This window comes from Anas acuta, chromosome 2 (genome assembly GCF_963932015.1).
Source record: "Anas acuta chromosome 2, bAnaAcu1.1, whole genome shotgun sequence".
NCBI classification, from domain to species: domain Eukaryota; kingdom Metazoa; phylum Chordata; class Aves; order Anseriformes; family Anatidae; genus Anas; species Anas acuta.
Genome location: NC_088980.1, coordinates 40,292,547 through 40,316,375, shown reverse-complemented (window position 1 = coordinate 40,316,375; position 23,829 = coordinate 40,292,547). Strand labels below are relative to the sequence as shown.

The 23,829-nt window shown below is 39.8% G+C and overlaps 1 protein-coding gene across 20 annotated transcripts in view; it reads left to right on the top strand.

The window, feature by feature from the left end:
* THRB (thyroid hormone receptor beta) overlaps positions 1-23,829 on the top strand; it is a 167,771-nt gene that overhangs the window by 87,312 nt on the left and 56,630 nt on the right. Inside the window, exon 1 of one of the 20 annotated variants that reach the window (XM_068674393.1) lies at positions 1,861-2,025. The exons of 17 other annotated variants lie outside the window; for them this stretch is intronic. The gene's annotated coding sequence lies outside the window, so the exon portion shown is untranslated. Of the gene's footprint in view, positions 1-1,860; positions 2,026-2,892; positions 2,957-17,881; positions 17,903-23,829 lie in introns of those variants that run through there. 2 more of the 20 variants (XM_068674392.1, XM_068674391.1) reach the window with 2 other exon arrangements.

Below are 23,829 nucleotides of genomic sequence, written 5' to 3'. Positions count from 1 at the left end.
ATACCCTGTGTGCCAGGTAACCTCCCCTGACGTGCTTGCCCCTCAGTACACCAGCTTGTGAACCAGTGCATAGAAGATGACCTGTGAGTCTTCTGTTCATGTCCAACTTGAGGTGACTTAACACTTACCATGCTCACCAAAAATACATAATTCTTCTGTGTCTCAAGCTTTCTGTGCTTTGGTAGCCAGCATGGATTCTGAGATGTCCTGAATGCCTGTTTACTTTGTGTGGGGATGGCATTTCCAATGACTTAAAAAAAAAAAAAAAATCATGTAGAGTAAGTGTCCCTCTTCTAACAGGAAAGGGGAAGACATAATGCATAATGGCTCCAGTAGGAAAGAAGAAACTTCAAATAAACTTTGAATGCCTAATACTTTTTTTTTTTTTTTTTGAACCTTCACACAGAAAGACAATCTGTTCAAGATAACAGTTCCTACTTGAAAACAAAGAATTTTATTAGAGGTAATCTGTGTTTTATTTGAAAAGATTTCTGCAAGGAAATTTGGTTTTGAGAAACTATCTCACTCCTTCGGTTTATTATTTTGGTGCAGAAATGAAGGTAAAAATAATTTGTGAATGCAGTTTCCCTGCAAGGGCTTGAGTTCCTGCCCAAGGCTGAATCTTTCCTTTGCCTTCCTCTGTGTTTTTCCAGCTCTGCCATAGGATTGACTGTCTGAATATTGTAGTGTCAACAGCTCCCTGTGTTTTCACTTGATACAGTTGAGCAAAAGTTTTGACATTCAGCTGAAATGTTTGAGGAGCCATTACCAGCATAATTCTGCTTCTTAAGTAAATCTCATCTCGGTGCTTGAAATCTAAATGGATTAATATTTTTAATGTCTTGTTTACAATGCTGCCTATGAAAGCCTGTATTTGTCTACTTGCCAGCCTTCCTTCTTGGCCAGGAACCGCTCTGGCTTGAATCTCCACGCTGGGCTCCCATCCATTTTCCTTGAGTCTCTCTGGTTCCCTCCCTTTTCCTCAGGGGTTCTCTGGAAGATTGTCAGAAGGGCTTTCATTTCTTGAGCAAGTCAGCTTTTCTGAATATTTCTGTCCCAGCCCTGAATTTCAGAGTTTGCCAACCAACCACAGACGATTCACCCTGGTGTCGTTACAAAAAACACCTCTTTTCTCAGGTTTTGATGAAAACAAGCCTAAAAACAAACCAGTGTTAGCCAGTGGACAGAAAAATTGGTTAAGAAAAAAGAGGCCTGCGCTACATGCGAGTGTTGACAAGGTGCTTAGCAGGAGTAAAGGTGAGCCGGTAGATAAATCATACCATTGATTATATACATTATAGCATGCTACAGTATTTTGCAAGCAGGGCCATGCTAGCTGGCAATGCCAAAAAAAAAAAAAAAAAGTAAATTGTGACCACTAGGTGCTGTTGCTGTATCAGCAGATTTTCAGGGGTAGATCAAGCAGTGCCATGAGAAGAGTAGCTCTGGTGGCCTGGGAGGGACGGTGGCTTGGATGGATTTGCTGAGTGTCTTCAAGAGTAGGCAGGCTCTTAGAGGATCATCAGGAGGCTGGCTGAGCACAATAGAAGGCAAAGTGCTAGAGCAGCAAGCAAGTAACTTATTAGAGAGTATAAAACAAGGGGGGTATGATCTCAGACTACATTACAGTGAAATTATGCAGCTGTAGGTATGGTGAACCCTCACTTCTGAGCAGGCCAGCAAACCCTCACTAGTGGTTATTTTGATATGCGATACCCTGATGCTAATCTAAGAAGTCGAATGCAAAACCAAAGAAACCCCAGCAACAATAACAACCCTCAGCCGAGTGCGGAGCACTTGGCAGCCTCGGCTGCCTTCTCAGACACACAGAGCGAGCGTGAGCAGTGATGGGATGTGAGGTCCGTGCGCTGGGACGGCTGGAGCTTCGTGCAGTCCCCACAACTGGATGTGTGTGAGAGGAAGAGGAGGCATCTCCCCATCGCAGCGCTGAGACCTGTAATCAAACACCCCCCTCCCCAGAGAGACAGAAACTTCGGACGAGGGACAGCCTGACCACGGGAGCGAGTGAGTGAGCGTGCGGTTGTGCCTGCAGGATGCTGGTTTCTAAAGGGACTCCAATTTCTGATCCTTAACCTGCCACTGCATTTTCGAAGCGGGATATTACTCAAACTGAGATGGGTTAACAAAGCAAAGTGATCTTGAAAAACTTCCATTCCAGATAGAGCATCTTGCAGATACAGATATCTTTCATGTTTTTTTGGCTAGTGTGCCCGGCACTTAAAAATTGTAATAGCACTAAAGAGGTAGATATACCAGGGATAAGGGAAAAGGAAAACTGGATGTAATAGTTGAAAAAGCCAGCTGTTTGACTTCCCTCTATACATTACTGATCATTCTCCCTACTTTTCAGAAATTATTTCAAGTGAGGGATTCTCAGAATTTAAAGGGGAAAAAAAAAAGCCTCCTCGCCTTTTTCAGACATCAGGATTGCAAGATGAATGTGCAAACACAAGCGTGTGAGTCAGGAAACATGCCAGCGGAGGTGGCTGCGTGAGCGCGTCTGTAGGTAAACAGAAATAAAGTTAATTGGCAGTTTTCTTGTATAGCACGGGTAGCCGGAGCCCTGCGCTGTGGAAGAAATTTTCTTTTCCCATTATCCTTCAACGTTCTCTTGGCGGGATTGTCTCAAGGGAAGTGAGTGAGTCAGAAAATATGCCAAGTTCATGTCACGGCTGTTTCGGCATTTCTTTCTCTCACTGGCCTCCAGGAGCTTTATTGGCAAGTGTTTTTAAAGGAAATGTTGGCACAGGAAGGCCTTATTGTTTATGTCATGAAAGTCTCTTGGCGTCTTCTGCCTTGTTATTTTCTGCCTTAAATGGGGAAATTAGGAGTGGGGGGGACTGAGAAAGGAAAAGACCAGAGAAAAAGAGTATCAGCTTCCAGGCTGTTGAGGGTTGCTACCAAACCCGTGCTCCCTACGTGCGGATGTATCGTGGTGAGTCCTCTCTCTGCTTTTTCTCTCTTGCTGCTCCGCAGGCTGTGCTGCAGCCAATGGATCCGTTCCTAAATGTGCGCTTCCTCTTTGTGCTTTTCAAGATGTGGCATTCAGGAAGCTTTTTGAAAGGCAGAAGGCGGCAGAGATCTGTTGGACTCCCCTCTGCCAGAGCAAGAGCCGACCAGGCAGAGCAGGGCAGACGCGGTGCCCAGCCTGGGTCACGTCGCTGCCACCTTCTCAATGGGCTGTCGGGGACAGTCTGTCAGAGGCTTTCAGTTCCGTCAGGGGCTTGCATGTAAAACACGGTGTGATTTATGGGGCTGGCGGGGGGATGTAACTTCTGTGGAACAGATGCAGTGGGTATGGACAGGAACAATAGCGAGATGCTGACATGGTCAGGAACGCTGCTTGGGGAACGTTCAGGCAGAAGGCAAGATCATTCATTTAAATGTAGACACATTCTTAACCAGGAAAAAAAAAATAATGAAACCAAACCACCTAATTCATATGCACTTAGGCAATTTTGGCACAACATAAAAGCATACCAAAAAAAAAAAAAAAGTGTCCAGGGCAGTAATAAAAGTTACTGTAACCTATTGCCCTCAAATTAGGTGAGAGTTGTAAAGGATGCTAAAAGGGAATTAAATATTAACATTTCAAAGAATGTAACAAAACTTGATATTTTGTGACTTGGAAAGTGAAAAGTTAACTCCCTGACTGTGATATGTCCTGGCAGAAAGACTAAACTAGGTTTGGTTTTATCTGTGATATTTGCCCCTCTGATATTTATGTGTGGAGCTGAGACTTGGAATGAGAAGTTCTTTCAGGTTAACGCAGCAAAGATATGCTGTGTTAAACAAAAAATCCCATTTCTTCTGGTTTTGTTACCACCAGCAAAAAATAAATACAAATAAAGCAAATGCCTATTTCTGTAAGCTGAATATAGATAAACTGACATCTAAACCACTTTTCTTTGTACCCAGTTAAACTAAGGATTGTCTGCTATGGGATTTAATACCTATTTCAAGACTGATGCAGTTTTTGTGATGCCTCTTCAAACACTAAGTATTTGTTGGTACATAATACATCTTTTTATTGTGGCATCTCACTCACATTTTGGTGATGCTTTTTTGGAATGCTCTTTTTCAAAGAAACGAGAGTTGATTAATCTTGGCTCTTAAAACCTACATTGTTTCATTTTTCAACTCTTTCATGTGTTTTTGTTTTCCGTCTTACCTATTTATGGGTTTATGCAAAATTCTGTAGTATATAATAGTTTAATCTGTGAAAGCCCCCCCTTCCTCCCCCATCCAATTTTGTGCTTGGATTTGTTTTGACCTTGCCTTTATTTTCTGTTAAAACACATCTAAAATTAAAGAAGGCTATTTTAGGGTAAAAGTGTTTTTTTGTAGCATGCATTTCTAGACCTGAATATTCTTAGAGCTTACTATTATTTTTTTTTCAGATTTGGGATCTTGGTCAGACAGTTAGAGGAAAAATAACAGACTGCCAGCAGTAGAATACAGGGAACTGGAACCTGGATTTTGCTTGGAAAACATCTCTAGAAAGAGTAGCTATGGCTCTTACTGCCTTGCTTTCAAGTATTTTTAGCAAGATTGATCTATAGGAATTATTTTGTAAAATTCTAACTGTGGAAAACGGTAGGAAAAAAAATCACCCTTGTAGTAAGTACTAGCTGATCTGTATATAATTTATTTGGATGAACATGAAACTGTAACAATATAGTCACTTTTAAAAGGAAATTCAAGTTGTTTATAGTATGCTACAACTGAACTATTTTCAGCATGTTGCAATTATTGTCTAGGCTGACAAGCTTTTTTCTGTTTTTCTCTGTGTATGCATATATCGTATCTTATGAATATATTTGAATAGTCATAACCATCTCAAAAGATAAAGTCAGTAATAGTTGTTGGAATATCGCTGTGGATTTTCCTTCTGTAAGGAATCATGCATTTCTCTGTTTTAGCTGATAGAAACCTTTGTGCTGTGTTTCTTGCATCTCATGTCATAACATGAGAAAAACCAAACCATAAAACAGGGTGTGAGTAACTGTACTTTGGCCTTTGTCTGCTATCCTCTTTACCAGCCAGCCAAAATTCTTTAGACATTACAGTAAAAAAGCAGTGTTAAATCATCAGCCTATACCTACAGCTCCAGTGTCGAATGCAGCGTGGCAATATTGCTTTATTCCTTTATTTTTATTATCTCTGGTAACAGAACTGGGTAGGAGCACTAGGATGAAATTCCAAATGGAAAAATTACAATTCTGAATGAAAAATTCAATTCAAAATCTCTTGGTTAAGATAAGCCTGTGTTAGACCCAGGGGGCAGTTCCCCGATGCCCCCTGTGTTCTGGGCAAACAGCTCCATAGTGGTTGCTGAAGCCAGCAGATAGGGTGTGCTCCCCAAGAGCCAAGGACCCTGAACTCCTCAGTTGTGCCTGGATATCCGGGGGGTCTACCACTGTCAGGTTTTCAGACTTTGGTGTCTATGTCGATCTGGGTTAAAGCTGTCCGGCAGGCAGTAGGGACAAGGCAGAGAGGGAAGGTAATGGTGAGGTGGCTCACAGCTACTCTGATAAGCCTCCTTTCCTTAAGGCATTGCATTTTCCTTCTCTGCCCTGTGAAGGTTTAAAGTCATCCATGAGCTTGGAAGCCTTCATTTTGGGCTACTCTTATAGTGCAAAGCTTGTTGACTTCCTTTGCAATGAATTTCAAGAAAGCTTCCTTCACCACATTGAGGGCTTTCTCCTCTCTCCCTGTCCTACATTTGTTTTTATTGCACTGGAGAAAGAAGTAAAGAAAAAATGGATACAGGAAATAATACTCTTATAAAAATACAAAAAAAAAAAAAACATAATTCATAACCATTTCTTCTCTGGCAGCCAGAAAACTCTGTCACGTGTGCATAAAGAGCTGACCTGTATGATGAGTGTTACTGAACCACAGTTACGGGTCAGTGCTGTGAAGTGCAATGAATGGGAACAGCGAGTCAATTACAAGCTGGGATTGTGTTTTCCATCATGCAGGCAAAATGGCATGGCTTAACAGGGAGAAGTCAAAATTTTCAAGTTCTCCAAGGGAATAAGTGATTTGGGGGAAAAAATGGGATCCAGTTATCTGCTTGGATCTCCAGAACTTTTCAATGGGCTTCTTTAAGGCTCATAAAGAAGTAAAGCTGCCGTGCGATGAAAGGGAAACTCCTGCCCTGAATTAATAACAGGTTAAAAGTTAGGAAGCAAAGGGGAGTAAATGGTCAAGTTTTACAATGGAGGGAAGTCACCAATGGAGTCCTGTAGGCATCTGTCCAAGAGTCTGGGTGGTTTGATATATGGAAAAGGGGGGCTAAACTGAACTAATAATGCCTGCTGACAGTGCTAGAGTCAAATGAGAAGAGTTGCAGAGGGAACTCACAGTGTGACTGAGCAATAAAACAGCAGAGGTAATTCAGTGAGAGTAAATGTTAAGATTTTTACATGGAGAAGTTATGGTCATGGTGGACTAGCTAGCAGTCAGGCAGAAGGTGCTAGTTTTTAATAGATAGTAAGAACTGAGTGTCCATCAGAAGCCAAAAACAAGCATTGGGAATTTTTGGGAAGGAACTAGAGGAAAATGCCACACTCTCCACATTTCACTCTATACGTGACTGAATTCAAGGGGTGGGATCGTTGTCTTCTGACCTACGGGATTTTTGTGCCTGTAATGTTAGAGCACATAACAGCTCTAAAAAGAATGCCCTTTGGGAAAGGGGTTTTGCAGAACATGGTATTTTCCATCAATAGATTGATTAATCATGCTCTAGTATGATCTAGAACCCCTGTAATACTGAAGGGTGGATGAATGTAGACTCTGAATTTATTCTTTTCTATTTTTCCATTGTTAACGCTTATTAGTCTGTTATGTTTTGACGGGGGTATCTAGCAGTTAATTTTGTTGTTAATTAACAAGGGAAAAATATGAAAAAACATATCTGAAAAATAAAACCAGTGTAGCCGTATCTGTATGAAATCTCATGCTGGAAAGAATTACAAATGTGAATAGCTTTATGCAGAACAGAAGCCCTGCTTAGTAAATATGGATAGTTTGGCTTGGGAAAGTTATATGTACTTTGCTGTAGCGTGTGTGTCTTCCATTATGTTTTATGCCAGGATGTGGTAGTCTCAAAGGACTTCTTGAATGGGTGGATTCAGACGTATGTGCACACAAGCATTATACCGATGAAATTGTGTATTTATTCCTTTAACTGAGCAGCATAACCCAGCAGAACTTGTGACTGTAGGTATTAAGCACAGACACGTAAAACTAACTACTATGCCAAAGATACTTGCAGGTACAGCAGCTGTTACATATTCTGTATATGTCTCCATTGTTCTAGCTTCAAACTTGCATAGTAAGTGTGGTAAGCATGCTGCACTTAATGATTTCCCCTTTTCCCTCCCCATCCAGCTGAAGATTTTAAGTGTTTAATGGAAGAAAAATACTCTAATCATGAGTTTATGAAGTCATTGGGTCTTTGGATCATTTCATTTACAATTTTCTGTTTTATATGATGTTTAAAATACCCTATTTCTAACAACAAAATTGAAAAATTCTTTGTGTTACCCACAAAAGGCTACACATTATACTGACTGAACTGGTCTTCAGAATCCTGTAGTTGCATTTAAGTAGCTTAAAAGATTATTGTATGCCTGATACAAAAGAGGATAGGTTATGATAATGTTGTTTTAATGTTCATTAAATATATAGAGAAGCAGTAAGTAATTTTACAAATTGCATTTGCTCAAATTGAAATAGAATAAGACTGTAGTTGAAGAAAAGCAGAATGAACTGCGATAATCAATGTAATGTTTTTCATGGCAAAAGCGGTGCAAGGACTGCAACTGTATAAATAGGTTGTGCGTGATGAAAGAAAATGTTATTTCTGCATTACTTAATTTCTCATTTTTCTCTGACATTTTGAATCAAGCCTTAGTCTGTAGAACAAATTTGAAATATCAGAGGTAAAACAAAAAGATAAACTTTGTCTTCAGTATCTAGTTTCATTAACTTGATTGGGCGTTACTCGGAGCAGATCCATTTTTAGCATATTACATTTGCACAGTGACCTTTAAAATGCTGTGAATGAAAACTGGTGCTGTGATGTCTTGATTATTCCCATAAAGTAACATTTAGGACTTCACTTAGATATATTCTTACGTGAAAAATAATGACATCTAATCTGTTACAATAATAAAAATGGGACATTTGTCTTCCAGGTAGTTGAAAAAATGGTCCAAAGCTAGGTCTTATTTTTCTGAAATACTGACATTCTTTGTCACTAAACTGTCTGAAAGTTTAACCATCGTACACAGTATAGATCTAGACACCACGTCTAAAATGGGGGAATGCATAAGTTCAAGGAGTACAACCAGAAATTAATTTGGAAAAATATCAGATAAAAACTTGAGGCAGAGTAGCTACTCCAGATGTACTACGTAACTGGGCACTTTTATTCTTCTTTCAGAGTGATCTCAGCATAGTTTAATTTGAACTGAAGAAAGCAGACTTACTCCAAAGGAAAGCATCCAGAATAGTTAATGTGTAGAACGCATTAAGTAATGACTGAAAGACTTACACATCACGATGTTGTCCCGCTGAGGTCCCAGCTGGAGTACCTGGTGAGCAAAAGGAGAGTCTAGATGGGAGTAACAAGAAATATTAAAGGCTTAGCAAGCTGGAGTTCTGAGCAACAAGTTAGTAAAGCACAGCTGCTTAGTTTTGCAAAAGGATGATTGGGAAGGCCTTGATACTATTTCTATAGGAATGCCTAAAGGATAGCTGTGAAGGAGAGGGGAAGCCAGCACTGTTTGGGGATGTGGCAGGACACGCACCAAGAGCTGAATTTGCAATAGGAGAGCTCTATGTTGGGGAAAGAGGCTCTAACTAAAGAAAGAGATGAGCAATAGAAAAGGTTGTTTTATTGTAGGTGTGGTGTTTGAAGCTAGCATAAATGGCACTGTATTTATGAGAGACGTGTTCCAAGTAGCAAATCTCTTCTAGTCCCACGTGGTGAGGTGTACCCCTTGTCTCATGCAATACATTTACAGTAGTCACGACAGGTAACCTGTAGTATATCAGAATTTATATAAAACCCTATATGATGAAAACCTTTTTAAACTTTTCTGCCCTTCGCTACATCATTGTGCCCCAAAACCACTTCTTTCAAATCCTGTTCATGAATCTCAAATCTATGGTGGTACCCATCCTGCTGGTGTGTTGGATGGGCAGACAATGTAAATCTGCTGCTGGGTTGGAGATGATGTCTGCATTGAGAGGGTGAACTTCAGACTTGTTGAAACAGCCAGACTCCACTGAAAGCCCTGATTAAGTTCTTAAAGCAAAGCCTAAAGGTTTTTCATTGCTGTACACTAATGGGGGAAAATACATGCAAATTGTACAATCTCAGAGAGACTATTCAGTGTTTAACTTTCTGCTGTGTTTCTTGGAAAGAGAATACAAGCTTTCTGTCCTTCACACTTGAATGTTCATTCTGAATGGCATTTGCTGTACAGCCTACTGTGGCACCTTACTTAATTAGCACTTGCTGCTTTTCCTTCCTAAAGAGAATTGTGATAGTGGCAGACTTTATGTCTTGGCTACCAGAGGGAGGGGAAGGCTCCTGTAACTCTTATAGCTGATCAGCTGAGACAGTCTGGTTGCCCATGGTTCCTAATGAGCAGCACATGACACAGTGCAGAGAATTGGCAAGATTAATGAACCTGGTATTCCTTAACAGCAGGCTGACTTGTAATGGCAATATAGAGGACTACGTTAGCACATTCTCAGTAGTGTGGCATTGTACTGAAATTAAAATCCATTGCAAGCAGCTATAGAAATATGTAAAAATCTAAGGTTTGTATTTGCAAATCGGAATTCATGATGGACTCACCATTGCTAGAAGACAGAAACCCTAGAGGGGGAATCTGCTTGACCCTGTCTTGGGAAAGTATTCCCATTTGGGAAAGCAGACTAGAATGTGCTTCCCAACAGAAGTGTTCCCAGTTCTCTTGGCAGCATCCAAGGATACTCTTTTTCTTAGTTAGGGTCCTTGACAGTACTTCTGTGACATCTTTAAGCCATCCTGTTATTTCTCTTAACCAAAAAATATTATTGTGCAAAAACCCTGAATTAGTGCTAATTCTGATGTTTTCTGATCAGTGGATTCCTCTTAAATCTTCCTCCTTATTGGTGACATTTGTTTTCTATGTGCCATTCTTTGGAAAGCTGATGACATTTGCTATGGTTTCTGATTAAGAATGTGCTAATGCCAGATCTTCATTTGAAGTTTGGGATTTGGCAATACAAACAGCTGTAAAAAAGTATAATCTTTAAATGCTGAGGACAGAGGGAGTCTCATTTGAGCTGAATCACATATTATAACTATTCAAGTCATACTTTGGCAACTAAAGTGCTTTAAAACACCCACTGCTTTCTTTATATTTCCTGACTCTTACGGAAGACCAGAAAGATAAAATTTTAGGAGTTGGTATGAAGGACGAATGAAAGAGGACTAACAAACTGAAATAAGCTTTATTTCTTTAATGGAGAAACCAGTGACTATGGAGCACAAAATGCTCAGTGCAGTGCAGGAATCCTTTGTAGGCAAATGCTTGAAGGCTTTGCTTTCTGATGCCTGTTTTTCAGAGTCTGAAGGTTAGTTTATGGCACTTACATGTGGACCCAGTCCAACTGCCCATAGTAAGAAATACACTGGGAAGAAGTGGAGCCAAGTCGAACCCTACAGCTAGTGAATTTGGCTGGGCATCACACCATCTGCATGTCAGGATTCACATCCACATACATTTTGGGGTTGGACCCCATGATATCTTGAGGGCCCTTCCAACCCCTACAATTCTGTGATTCATTGATCTACAACCTTGATTATGGGGCCAGCCAAATCAGATCAGTGCCCATCTCCCAAATCCAGAAGTATATTCCCTGTGCAGCGGGCTGGGGGGCAGCACTGAGACTCTTCCTATTCCAGTCCCTCGTCTTCTTTCTGATGGGAACTTTGGCTTTGCACCTCCTTGGTAGGCAGGTAACATTGTCCATGGCAGGGTCCCTTCAGATCCTAGCTGAAACTGTTCTTTTTATACAAAATATTTAAATATTCCCTAACCCCGCAGCTAGAAAAATGTCAGTCTCTGCTGGGAGAAGTCTGTGAAGCATGGTACAGACATCAACCTAGACTTGTTTTACATGGATTTAAAAAACAGAACAAAACAAAATATCCATAACCTGTAAAAGAACACAGAGAGAAACAAATAATCCCTAGCACTGAGTGAGGGATTATTTGGTGAATACGTAAAAGCATTGATTTCTTCAAGGGGTGAAGTACGTGGTATTAAAAAAAAATTTAAGTGTATTGCAGAAATCAGCTATCCAATTCCAGAACAGCTGAGACTTGTCATTGATATGTGCTCAAATCCTTGTAAAATTTCAGATGAAGGCCTTTGAGTGCATTTGAGTTGCGAGACGGTGTGCTAGTAAGGGTTATGGAATTGCAAATGAGCGCCGCACTCCATCTTCTCCTGGGTGGTGTAGGCAGCTTTCTGCTCCAGGCTGCTGCCTACCTTGCCTGCTGTCTTAAGCTCTCACTGCTTTTCCGTGAAAGAATATAAACAGTGGGTAGAAGTTCTCTCGAGTTAAATGGGAACAGGATCAGGCTGTGATTCAGGATCAGACTGCTTGTCAGTTTTTACTTTTTGCAGAGTTGGAGTGTTTCAGTTGCAAATCTCATCTTTTGATGGGCAGTCACCCATATATTCAATGTGTTGGGTTTTTTGAAATGAAATCAGTGCAACATTTTTTTTTTTCTGTCTGATTTCTTTGATTTAAAAATCTCTTGGGAATTCAGTAGTTTCTAATGAGAAACAAAAGTTGTTAGACCTGCATGTTGAAAGTTTTCTCCCCCATACAACAATTAAAAAAAAAAAAAATGCATGCAGGTTGTTTTACTTTATTTAGCTTGTAAATGTGATTTTTTGACACTGCATGTAGGTTGTTCTTCCAACAACCAACTTCCAAACTATTGTCTATTTCAATAATGCACAAATACCAGCAAATGGAGCTTTTTCTGTAGCGGTTCAGAATTTCACTTCTATTGAAAAGTGGACTATGTATAAAATATTCATCATGAGTGCGTGTTTAAAAAAGAATCTATTGTATTGTTAAATATTCTAGTAGGCTGCTAACCAAAAAAAAAAAAAAAAAAAAAATGCTGGCAATTGTGAATATCCAGTATCCAAGATTCCTCTTAGGAGTGGCTGGATTCTCCAGTGCTCCACTGCTTTGTGCGACTCTTTGATCTGTAGCATTCAGTACTGCTTTCCTCTGTTGTAAATGCAAATGTGAGATAAATGCAGGAGGTGCTATTCAGTCACAGTGTCGGAGGAAAGGGAATTGTTTTTCATAAACACTCTGTAGTGAGTAAGAGATGATCTGCTTAGTGAAGTTTCTGGGTTTACATCCACTGTGGATGAATTGGTGCGGAGCCAGTCAGATTTCTTTCAGCAAGCTGGTCTCTGGATTTTATTAAGGCTTCCCCTTACTGAAAAAGTCCATTTTTCTTCTTGTAGGATGCCCCTTTTATTTTGGAGGATACTGACACTTGTAGACAAATTATTTTTCCTCTCTGGTATCTCACTTCATCTTTGAAACAAAAATTCAGAAGTCTAGCCAGCAATCAAGCAGCATATCTGTCTGCTGTAAATCTAAGCCTTGGTTATTTCACTGATCAGCATCAGTGGTCTATGTTCTGAGCTGGGGAGCTTTGGTTTTGTGTATCTCTGAGGATAATATGTTATGTACTCCTTTAATTTGTGCAGTATGTAAAGACAGTAATACTTGCAAGGAAAATTGTGTCTGCATGAAACTAACTGGAAAGTGATCTAAAGGTTATTTTTAAAAAGTGCTAGTGGAAAAACAGAATCTGAAAGGAAACAGCTTTTTTTCACCAACTCTCTATTGCCACAAAAATATAATGCTACAATATAAGAATGCAATAATTTCACATAGCTTTTTTTTTTTTTTGTGAAGAAATATGCGCAATTCAGTTTCATTACCCATTCTGCTGATTATTTAATTTGAAGGCGCTAACTCCTTTGTGACTAGGCGAGCAGTGAAGTGACTTCTGATGATTTTGCCAGCATGCATATGTTGTGTAGAGGCACAGAAAAATAATCATCCCCTTCTAGCTGGTGATATTATCTTGGCAATGTCCCTAATATGTATGAAGCTATGCCAATGTAAAAGTGCCACCGGCTCCATCAGTTTAGCCGCAGCCATTTGGGGAGATGACACAAGGGTGGTGGGAGAGTGTTTCCTTTGGCTGGTGAGGTCAGGAAGAGGCTGATGCTGTCAGCATTGGCATGGGCACCACCACTGCAGCATCCCCAGTTTGTGTTTCAGACACCATAGATATCATGTCACATCTGTAGTTGCTCCAGCCTGCCCAGCTGGCTGGTGTCTTCACAAGGGGCAGGGGCAGCATTGCTCTGCCTGCCCAGCATCTTCCCTGGGGTGGACGTTGGAGGTAGGGGTGGGTTGGGATCCACATCTGTTTCCAGCATCAGAAAGAAAAGAAACCTTACATATGGCAATGGGACTGAGAGAGTGGTGGCTGGAGCATCGTTGGTTGCCACGTGATGTGCGGCTGAGGGCAGCAGCTCGCTTGAAAACCAGAGGCGTGAGCCAATTTGGCAAGGTGTCAAACAAGAGCTGGGCCATGGTGCTCGGCAGGCAGGCAGCTTTGTCCCTAGAGGTAATGTCCCTAAATGAGGTAGTCCTGTGGACAAATATTTTGGGCCTGACTTTGAAAAAGCCACATCGCTGCTAGTTTTGCTGCTTCCAAAGGGTACATTACCCAACAAAGGACCAACTTCTTTGAACCTGGTGAAAGAAGTACAGCAAGTAAAAGCAAGGCAAAGGAATAAACTCAGACTGGCAGAGGAAAAGGCTTTCCTTTGTAAAATATGAAGGCCTGGCTACTCGCCCAGATAGACTGCATAAAGTAAGGTAAAAGTTGTATAAAGGTTGCAGGAATGGCAGTCCCAGTAGACTTTATTGAGTCTGCTCAATAAAACTGAGTGCACATGAAGAAGTAAGTATGGAATTTGGCACGAGGAGCTACTCTTTGTGTCCTAATCCATGCTAGAGGAACGTGGTACAAAATAGCTGACGTCAATAGAAAGACTCCCTCTGCTTCTGTGGGCTGTAGAACAGACCCTTATCTTTTCTCTATTATCTTAATGCTGGCAGGATGACTAATACTGACAGATATCCTGGTGCTGACAGTGACAGCTTAAATCTGTCCTGGAGAATTGAACAGAGTATTTCTTTCTACATCTCCGTAGGGTTTTCATGAGTTGTAGCCCATAACTACAACAAGCGCAAGGATGAATAAAACTGAAATGAAGAAATAGACCTAAAATGTAGTCAACGGATGTATGAGTGAAAAAAAGAGGACTGGAAGAGAGACACGTATTTTGGCTATAGCTGTTGACCACAATAGCTGAGAAATAAGGCCCTGTGTGGTTGTGAATTCCTGCAAATTGATGGATTATAGTGATGTCAGTTTGTTCAGGAGAGGATGTATTTCTGTATTACTAAAATATTTTCAATGATCCAGTGCTGTCAACTTAAAGCACTCAAGAACTGTATGTCGGGTCATTACTGGGAACTCTGCTTTTTCATTCTGAATTTTTAAGACTTGTTTCTTTTTATTGTCTGTATGTGAGCAAGGACAGCACTTCAATATGTTCCATGAACAATAAAGCTGTAGTTCTTGTGCCTGTTCAGAAAATCCTAATGGTATAAAAATCTCACTTAGTACAGATGCACAGAGATGTTTTCAAGGAGAGGGGAGAGAAAGAAAGAAAGAAAGAAAAAATCTTATAAGAGATACTAAGAAGGTTTGTGAAATGGACTAGGGCATAATCAAAGAAAATCCTAATTCTAAGTCATTATAAAGAACTTGATGAAGTTACTGAAGAATCTTAATAAAGATACAAGTAAAATAATCTTAGAAGCTAATACATTTTTTGTTTACCTTTAAGATTGAACTCCTTTATCATTCAGTCCAAAGTCTGAATGACAGCTAGTTGATGGCAGAACAGGAAAATAAATCTGTGAATCCTGTTCTTATAAATTTTTCCCATAAAAAGCACAGTTGGTTGCAGTTGGTTTCCAAAGATTAAAGGGATAAGAAGTTTTCTCTCGTTCTATTAATACCTTTGGGGGCTTTCTAATTAATCTATTTATCTGTTTCTCATTCTAAAGATACCTGGGTTTGATTCCCACAAAAGAACAACTCAGAAACTACATGCTCTTTTTTATTTTTTATTTATTCTCCAAAGAAATTTCACTATGATCTTTTGCAATTGCCACATACTGTATCTTGGCACAGAAAAGTACCTCTGCTTATGGTTTGCATCATTAAATATCAGATTGGCTGCTCATTGTGTTTATAGGATACAACAAGAAATAGCCTGCTAAATCTGGCTGGTTAGTAAAACTGGTGTTCATTCAAACACTCTGCTACCGTGTTTCCACATCATAAAGAGAACAAAATCTCATAAAACTAATAAGCTGTAAAATAGAATTAAAGTCAGTGGCAAAAGATATGCCCAAATGTAGTAAATAAATTATAGACTTCAGAAAAGTTATTCTTAAAAACAATCCCCAAAACAAAGTAGACCAGAAATGCAATCTGTGAAACTGCTTTGAAGTTTGTTTTGTTTTTTTAACAAAGGAGGGGGGAATAGCATGCCAAGTATACACAATATTAATAATAGCAATCCTGATGGCTTATCTGTAGATCTCAGTGGCGTACTCTTGGAACTTAGGTGAGTGTTATCATCTCCACCTTTGGATGAGGAAGCTGGGTTACTGTAAGAATAAATTTTCAACATAGAACACAAAGCAGTGCTGACTCCAATTCCCACTCCAATTCCCAGCTTTAATTATTTAATTATTTTCTCTGAGCTTCATTTGTTTCTCTTCATTATACAGAACTTGTTCTTTCAGCACAAGGTAATTTGGATAGCATTGAATGTAGATTAGATCCATATATTAATACTTATGAAACTGATTAATTCTAAAATTGTTCTGATAGATTAGCTCCTTCCCATCACTGGACGGGAGGCTGCCTACATCCTTAATTTAGATTGGTGTGTCATTTTTTTAATATTTTATTGCTCAGTACACTGCAGAAAGGAAAAGGATGTCCCTGGTGCTTTTTTGGCACGGTTCCAGATATTCTATGTAATTCCCATCAGGCGTATCACTTGTGGGATCAAGAATTTCCACTGTCCTTTTCAATATCCACGTGATGCTGCTGAGATAAATCAGGGGAAGCCTGTTATCAGCAGTGCAGAGATGACATCCCGTTCTGCATCTCCTTCAGAGACAAGAGGCATAAAAGCCGTCCCTGAGTGCCTGGCTAAAATCAAACTGCGTGTTAGTTAAATAGAGATGACACTAAATGTAGGAATGAAATCCACTGAAAAAGTACCAATTTCCATCATGTCTTGTGCAATACATTTATATAGAGCTTTAGAACAGAAAACTCTAAAATATTTTAATGTGTCCAATATGCTGCACTGCTGGGTGCACACCCCATTTTATTGCTCCTTGCTCCGGGGCCTTCATTCCAGGTCAGACTCAGTGTCTTCCTGCTAACCTTTGAAAATCACTTGTGTTTGGTATCTTAAAAGAGAGCTCTCTCTGAATGGTGATCACCCCTGGTAGCAGCTATGTTCGTCAAGGATTTATTCTTCCAGTGACAGGTACATACGAGCAGTAGACAAACATTGAGTAATTGGGGCTGTGGCTTTGGCCTTTGGTATTGGGATGGGGCAGAAATGTCTGATTTCCTTCAGAGACACACCGTGCAGCTTTCCTGCTACACATCCGTACAAACACAGCAAGAAACTGGAACAGAAGGAGAGAAGAGATGAGGGTAACGTGGAAAGGAGGAGAAAAAGGCTTGAAGGAAGGGGAGAGAAAGGAGCTGTGGTTTGAAAGAAAAGTGTAGTCCGCCCTGCTAACTCAGGAAAGTAGAGAAACTCAGACTGACACCCTAGTGAGACCTCAATCACAAAGCCATCACGAAGTACTAGGGCAGTGTAACACTGAGAGTTTAATAAGCTTAATGAAGGGGGTGGATAAGATTTTCCTCATATAATTTTTGGTGTGTTCTCTGGGAAGTGTCTGCTCATACATTACTGCTTTGGTAAATATATGCCCGAGGTCCCAATACGTACCTCTGATAGGGGATGAATGCAGGCACTGGTGAAGCTGGGAAGATTTGAGGGTACCAAGCCAATGGCTGGCAGACCAGAAGAACTGAAAATGTCCACCTCAAACCTCAAGCATAGTAAGGGGCGAAGAGTAAGGCTTTACAACTGAATTGCTCCCTCCTCATTCTTTCCCTGCTACTCTCCTGGAGGCTTGGGCCTGTTTTGGGGTTGTGTCCAGTGTGAGACTGTCTCAGCACACTGACGCACAGGCTGCCCTCAGAGCTGTCCACTTCCTAAGTCATTATCTTCCGGTAATTTGGTTTTCTCTATCAGTCCGAGCTTCTAGCATGCCTGCTCAGATCCCCATCATTTCAAGATGGGTCATATAATGCTAAGCATATTCAGAATACAGCTATCAGGAACATCTGAGTCATAATTTAATTCCATGGCTGCATCTTTGCCCCTATTCCTCTCTCCTAATCAAATGTAAGCTTTCTGATGTCATCATTCAGCTCTGCACAAGTTTAACTATTTATTGAGCTTTTGATGGCTTCTTGCTGACAGGCTGTGATGTCCTTGAAGGCTCTCCAAAGGCTCCTCGTTATGAGTTTTAAAGTCACCACTTTGCCTTCCTGTTTCATGACAAGGTGAGACCTCCAGGTGTGCTGCCCATGGAGGTAACCCATAGTTATGTTTAGGTGAGTTAGCAAAGGTGTGGACTTGTTCTTGCTGGGAACACGTTCTCACTTCCAAGGTATCAGTACTAGATTCTTAATTTTACGTAGTATTAAAAGGAAGACTGACCTTGCCAATTCATATTGCCATTCTCTAAAACATATACCACGCACTCCTTAGTGCCTTTCTTCTTATGTGAGGACCTAAATACTGAAAAAGTTATAATTAATTGTGTTTTCCTTTCCATCCCTCAAGAAACAAAATAGTGCCCAATGCGATGTATGTATACAAGGAGTAAAAAAAATGCCCCCTGATATTTGCAGTAAACTTTTCTCCATCGCAAATGTGCCATTGGACGTTAAATCAACTAAGGAAAGCAGCTTAACTCATCTTTATCTTAAGCAACTTCAGCAGTTTTGCAGAGAGCCACCTGTAACTGTTTCAGCAGCTCCACATTCATGACCCCATGCAACCATACCAGGAGCTAAATAGATCCTACTTACTAGCAATTAAAGTGATTTAATTTAAAATACAATGACAGATGCATAATGGGTTAATTACAAAATAAGTAATTAGCAAATAGGATGGAAAAGGTTAAAAGGTTGTGGACTTTTGTTCTTTGCTTGGGAGAGATAGCGAAATCATCAGCGATTAAACTTTTTCTTTTAATTTCTGGGACTGATTCTGCTATTGTTAGCTGCAAATGAGGCAGCAAACAAGAAGATAGGCTTAAAAAATCACTGTTTTATCAGACATACTGAAAGGCCATTGTTAACACTGGGGCTGTGTGGTTTGTTTCCAGCCTGCACCCAAAAGTAGGCTTGTATCCATAACGCTTCTACGTTGTGCTAAGATATATGCCTTTTCAGAGATGAAGAGATGAAGTAGCAATAGTGGTAGTAGTCCTCTCTGCTATGTGTACTGGGCCCCAATGAGGTCAGGAAAAACAGTTTGAAGAGTGGTTGAGATTAGAGCACACCTCTTAGGAAAACTCTGCCTAAATTAAATGAGTGAATTATTTAGTTGGAAATATGCCATAATGTGTTTGTTCTCAGAAAGTGAGGCTAAAAAGGGATAGGACTTTGAACAGGGTAACTTCTGACCTGTGAAAATCCTCAGCTGAAATCCAGTTAACTTCATGCAATGCTGCACCCTGCTAGAGAGGGTGAAAGCAATTTTCTGTTAAAATCAGCAAAATAAGAGCTTTTACTTCATTTTCGCAAGTATCATTCTTTCTCTCCATGACTCCCATCTGCCCAAAACCATAAGCAAATGGGCATTTAGATAGTTTTAATACATTCATATTTTATGACCACCAGCTTATTGCCAGGTAACTTGAAACTCTTTATTTATCTATAATAATTATAAAATATATTTATGTATGTATAAAACATGTGTTTTGTATTTTGAAATTTCAGAGGGAATGTTTGCAGAAAGGTTTCTCCAACTTGAGCCTAATTGTTACTGAAGTCATTGAATTTTTCTTTTGAAAAATAAGCTTTTGGGTAAACCTCAGAAATAGCAATATGGGCTTCTCCATTTCAAAATATCAATTAAAACCAGGCAGGAATACTTTTTAAATATAGCTGCCCTCTAACCTAATTACATGTCCACCAGTAACCATTAGAATAATTTAACTGAATTTCCCATAAGTCACATTCTTCCATCATCCCATGTTGTCTTTTGAACATGGTCATCATGTGCTTGCTTTCCTGTCACTTGGCCAAGCCATAGTTAACTCTGAACTGATATATGTCAGTCCAGTCCCATAATCATTTAACTGTACTTGTCTGTCCTTCCTCTTCTGTAATTGATGCTTCTTTGTATCTCCTCTTTTCCCTTGTGCTGCCCTACTGCTTGACATAAGGCCTGCACGTTCACATCCAGAAAGGTGCTGTCCTCTTTGGGTACATAACATTCTTCCAACTTCTTTTTAACGCACTTTTCTTTTGAGCTGCTTCTTCAGTGGTAGATGAACACTCCGGGACCACCCATTTGACTTGAGAAACTGGGAAACAATCTGAGCAGATTTTTAGCTCATCTTTATCCCCTTTTATTTATCATCTTTATTTTACAATTGATTAGGGATATGCATTTCAAAAAACATCTGACTTCTTGTTTGCATCCGTTACCTTAATTTTGTTGAAAATAAGCTTCTTTATATTTTTTCCCCAGTTATAATTGAATTTAAGCTATGCATTTCAGGTCTGGAATCTGTGCTGAACATTTCAGAATTTGATGGTTTTTCAATTTGGCTATCAGTTTTTAGGATGAATAGATTCAGGTTTGGAAACTCATCAAGTCACGCAACATGCAAAACTCATGAGCCTAAATCCATAGCTGTAACCGCATCTCTTGTTTTCTTTTCCAAGGGTTTCTGCAAACTTCTCTGTATTTTCAGACTGTAACTCAAGGACTGCAATATAGGCAATGATTTTTCATTATTAAGAATTTCTTTTTGAAACCAAGTGGGGAACCTCTAAAGCTCTGGTTAAGAAAAAGCAGAAAGCCTAAAGCTGCATTAATTCTGCTGTTCACATCTGAACCCCTGAAAATAGCTCAGACAAATGCCAGTACCAATCTTTAGGGTAATGTTTATCTCCATCCAGGAGAGTGACATTTCTAGTTTGGAATATATTTGTTTCTGCTTCACTGACTTTTGTTTTGTTTTGTTTTTGTTTTAGGCACTGCACATATATGATGCATTGACAAATTTTGTTTGTGTTAGCAAGATTCATACATGTACCTCCTCTCCTGACATTTAGAAATCATCTTTCTTAATTCATATCAAGTTGAGAGTGGAAAATCACCAGTTTCAATAGAAGTCTTTGAAATTTAGTATCTTTGGTCTTATCTTCAGTTAATCAGTTGTAGAGATTTACTGGGTAACTCAAGACAACCATCTAATACACGCTTCACAATGAGTAATAGGAGAAATTAGCATCAAAGATAAACTGTCCCTTGTTGAAATTTCAGTGAGAGCTAATGTTTCCTGAGTTGACAGAACAAAACAGAAAAACAAGAAAAGTTTTACGTCAAAGCTGTTGTCTGAATGAAACTCCCATACACAGGACAATGAACATATAAGGCATGAAGTGTCTCAAAGGCTCTTCAAAAAACACAGGAATAATGACTTAAATATGAGGCTTTTTATGCAATCCCTTTTACTTTTCTGTCCTCATTAGCCCTGCAAGATCCTTGCTCAATTGGATATTTAAGCAAGTATGTAGAGGTCTTTCTGAATTAAGGCTAAATCTCCAACGATAAACATCTCCCAGTGTACAGTTACAGATCAGCTACTCTTTTGTAAATCTGTTTTAGCTTTCACTGCAACACGTCATTTTAAGAAAGTCCCACAGAGGTAATATTTGGCATTAATTCTCCAAATATCCTATTTATTTTTTTTTAAGCTTCAATATGATAGGCACTGAGGTATGAAGTTTTCATCACCCCCACTGCAAACAACAGCAAAAGTGAGTGGAGGGGGTTTGTGCTGCCTGTAATTCCTCTGTGCTGTAGGAGGACGTTCATGCAGCTTGCAAGACTCCTTGATCAGTGGCAACCTCATCGGAGATGCAGCTCCTGTGAAAGGAGCTAAATTTTAAGGGAGGTGGTTTGTGAAAGCAAAACAGTGGTTATCAAAGCAGTGGCTAAGCAGAGCTGCCTCTGGTTCTGTGCTCCTCTTATGCCCTCCTGTGTACACATTCAGTAGGCCAAAGTGAAGTGCTAGGTACAGGAGCTTGCTGACATTTCTGCAATGAAGTAAAGCAAAGTGGAAGTAAAGCAAAGAGGAAGCAATGTTGCACTGCTCTGACACAGTATTGAGCTGAACATAAGCAGGTATCTTAGGGTGCATGCATTGTAGGGCCAGTCAACAGCTCCACGCTGTGATGATCAATTATAAGTGCTTGGGGATATTTTGTGAGGGAGATAACATTTTGTTTCTAGAAATGGCGGGTGAAAGAGAGATCACTAACTCAGTTTTCTGCTTGATGGTGGTTTAAAGGTAAGGTTGCAGTCTTCCCCTGTATATTTTTCATCATTCTTATGTGCCTGCTTTTCTGGTGTGGTCAGGCTACTGGAGAACTGACTGCATTGCTAAATACTAACCCTGTTGTGCAGCCTTTTCTTTTATGGCCAAAATAAAACCAATTATTATTATATTTTCCATTAGTTTATAAAAGGATACATTGCCCGGGATATAATAAAACATTAGGTTCTGGTGGAAACATAAAAAAGACGTTTATCTTGCTGCAGTGCAGTTCAGCATTTTGTTGGGACACCTCCATTTGCTGCAGGTAATGTTCAGCACAATGGCTTTGTTATTCAGCCTGTCCTGCAAACAGTATGCCAGAACTGAAGTCTCACTGGTGTAGGACTACAAGAGGAATTATTTCATCTATCTGCATTAACGTTGTTCACCCTGCAGTTTTGCTCGTTGAAACCCAAGTGCTTTCAAAAACCTGTAAAGCAGTGAGGCTACAATTATAACTTATCAGACTCATTGTCTGCATATAATAACTTTCCGGCTTTTATGCTGTAAAATAGCTGCCGAAGCCTGCACACTGTTGAGCACATATCATATTGTGGTCACATCCTGACTGATGCAGAGTTTTTATAATCTTGGCTTTCTAGTGCTCAGCAATTTTTAGAGTGCTTAAGAAGCAAGTTAAAATAGGAAATTCTTAGCTGAAAGGTAAAAAATCAGTAACAGCTCTGGGTGAGAAAGAAAAATAAGATTACATGGAACTACTGAATGATCATATCAGAAAACTTAGTAACTCCTTGCCTTTTTGATAAAGCCTTTGAGGATAGACTGCAAATGGATATGGATATGCATATGGATAATGCATTTAAAAAATTTTTGATTTTGTACTTTATTGCACTTTTTAAAATATCCTTGTGGCTTGAACTAGGCTAGCAATAAAAAGCATGAATAAAAGTCTGCTGCTGAACTTGTGTCTACAAGCCAGTTCTGATGGATACATTTCATTAAATTCATCTCTAAGACTATAGATTTTTATTCTTTTATATGATGCACAGTTGTTTGGTGTATTTTACAAATGAAAAGATACTGCTTGCTCATACAGGTATTATGTACCATAAGCCACCGCCTAGTGTCTTCTCTATTGAATATGTATCAGTACAAAATTCTGTGTATTACTCTGTTCCAAAAATATGAATTTTGCTTTCCTGTTACATGCTGAAAATAAATTTAAAAGTTCAGTTTGTCACCAATACAGCCTATAGACTACCTTGTCATTTTTCCTGAGGTTGTTAGTTCAGATTTTTCACTAAAAATTAAGTTGAAGTGAGAGCAGCTTTCATGGAGGGAGTTTGCAGAACAAAAAGTACAGATGACACATCCAGTAATTCAGCACCACAAAGCCGAGATAGTCCCCAAGAAAAACAAGAGAGCCATAACTCATGCCAGGGCGGAGTAGGAGGGGATGGCATCCCAGCGCACGTAGTCCAACGGCGCTGGAGCTTTCCTCCATGCTTCCTGAGCATGTTACAAAACCGCTTCTTGGAAAAGGTGTGTGAGAGAAAATGCTGAAAAGGCAAAGGCTGGGGTCAGCATGGAGGTGACTGGGCTCAGGGCAGGGCTTATTCAAGTGAATTTTCTGCTCGGAGGTACAAGAGCACATCCCCATGAAGGCTATGATGTCTTCTGTCACATCCTCATAAAGGTCAGGATCCTAAATCCCAAAATGTTGACTGGTTACTGTCTTTGACTATTACTCATGTTATTACTTACATATCTGAGATTTAGCAAGAATGTTGTCCTCTCCCTTCTGGCTCACTTTCAGATTATTTTTCCCTTAAGTAAGGCATGTATCTGTGTGATCAGTCGGATGCCCTCAGATGCCATACTAGTGTATCTCATGCATTCATGAGC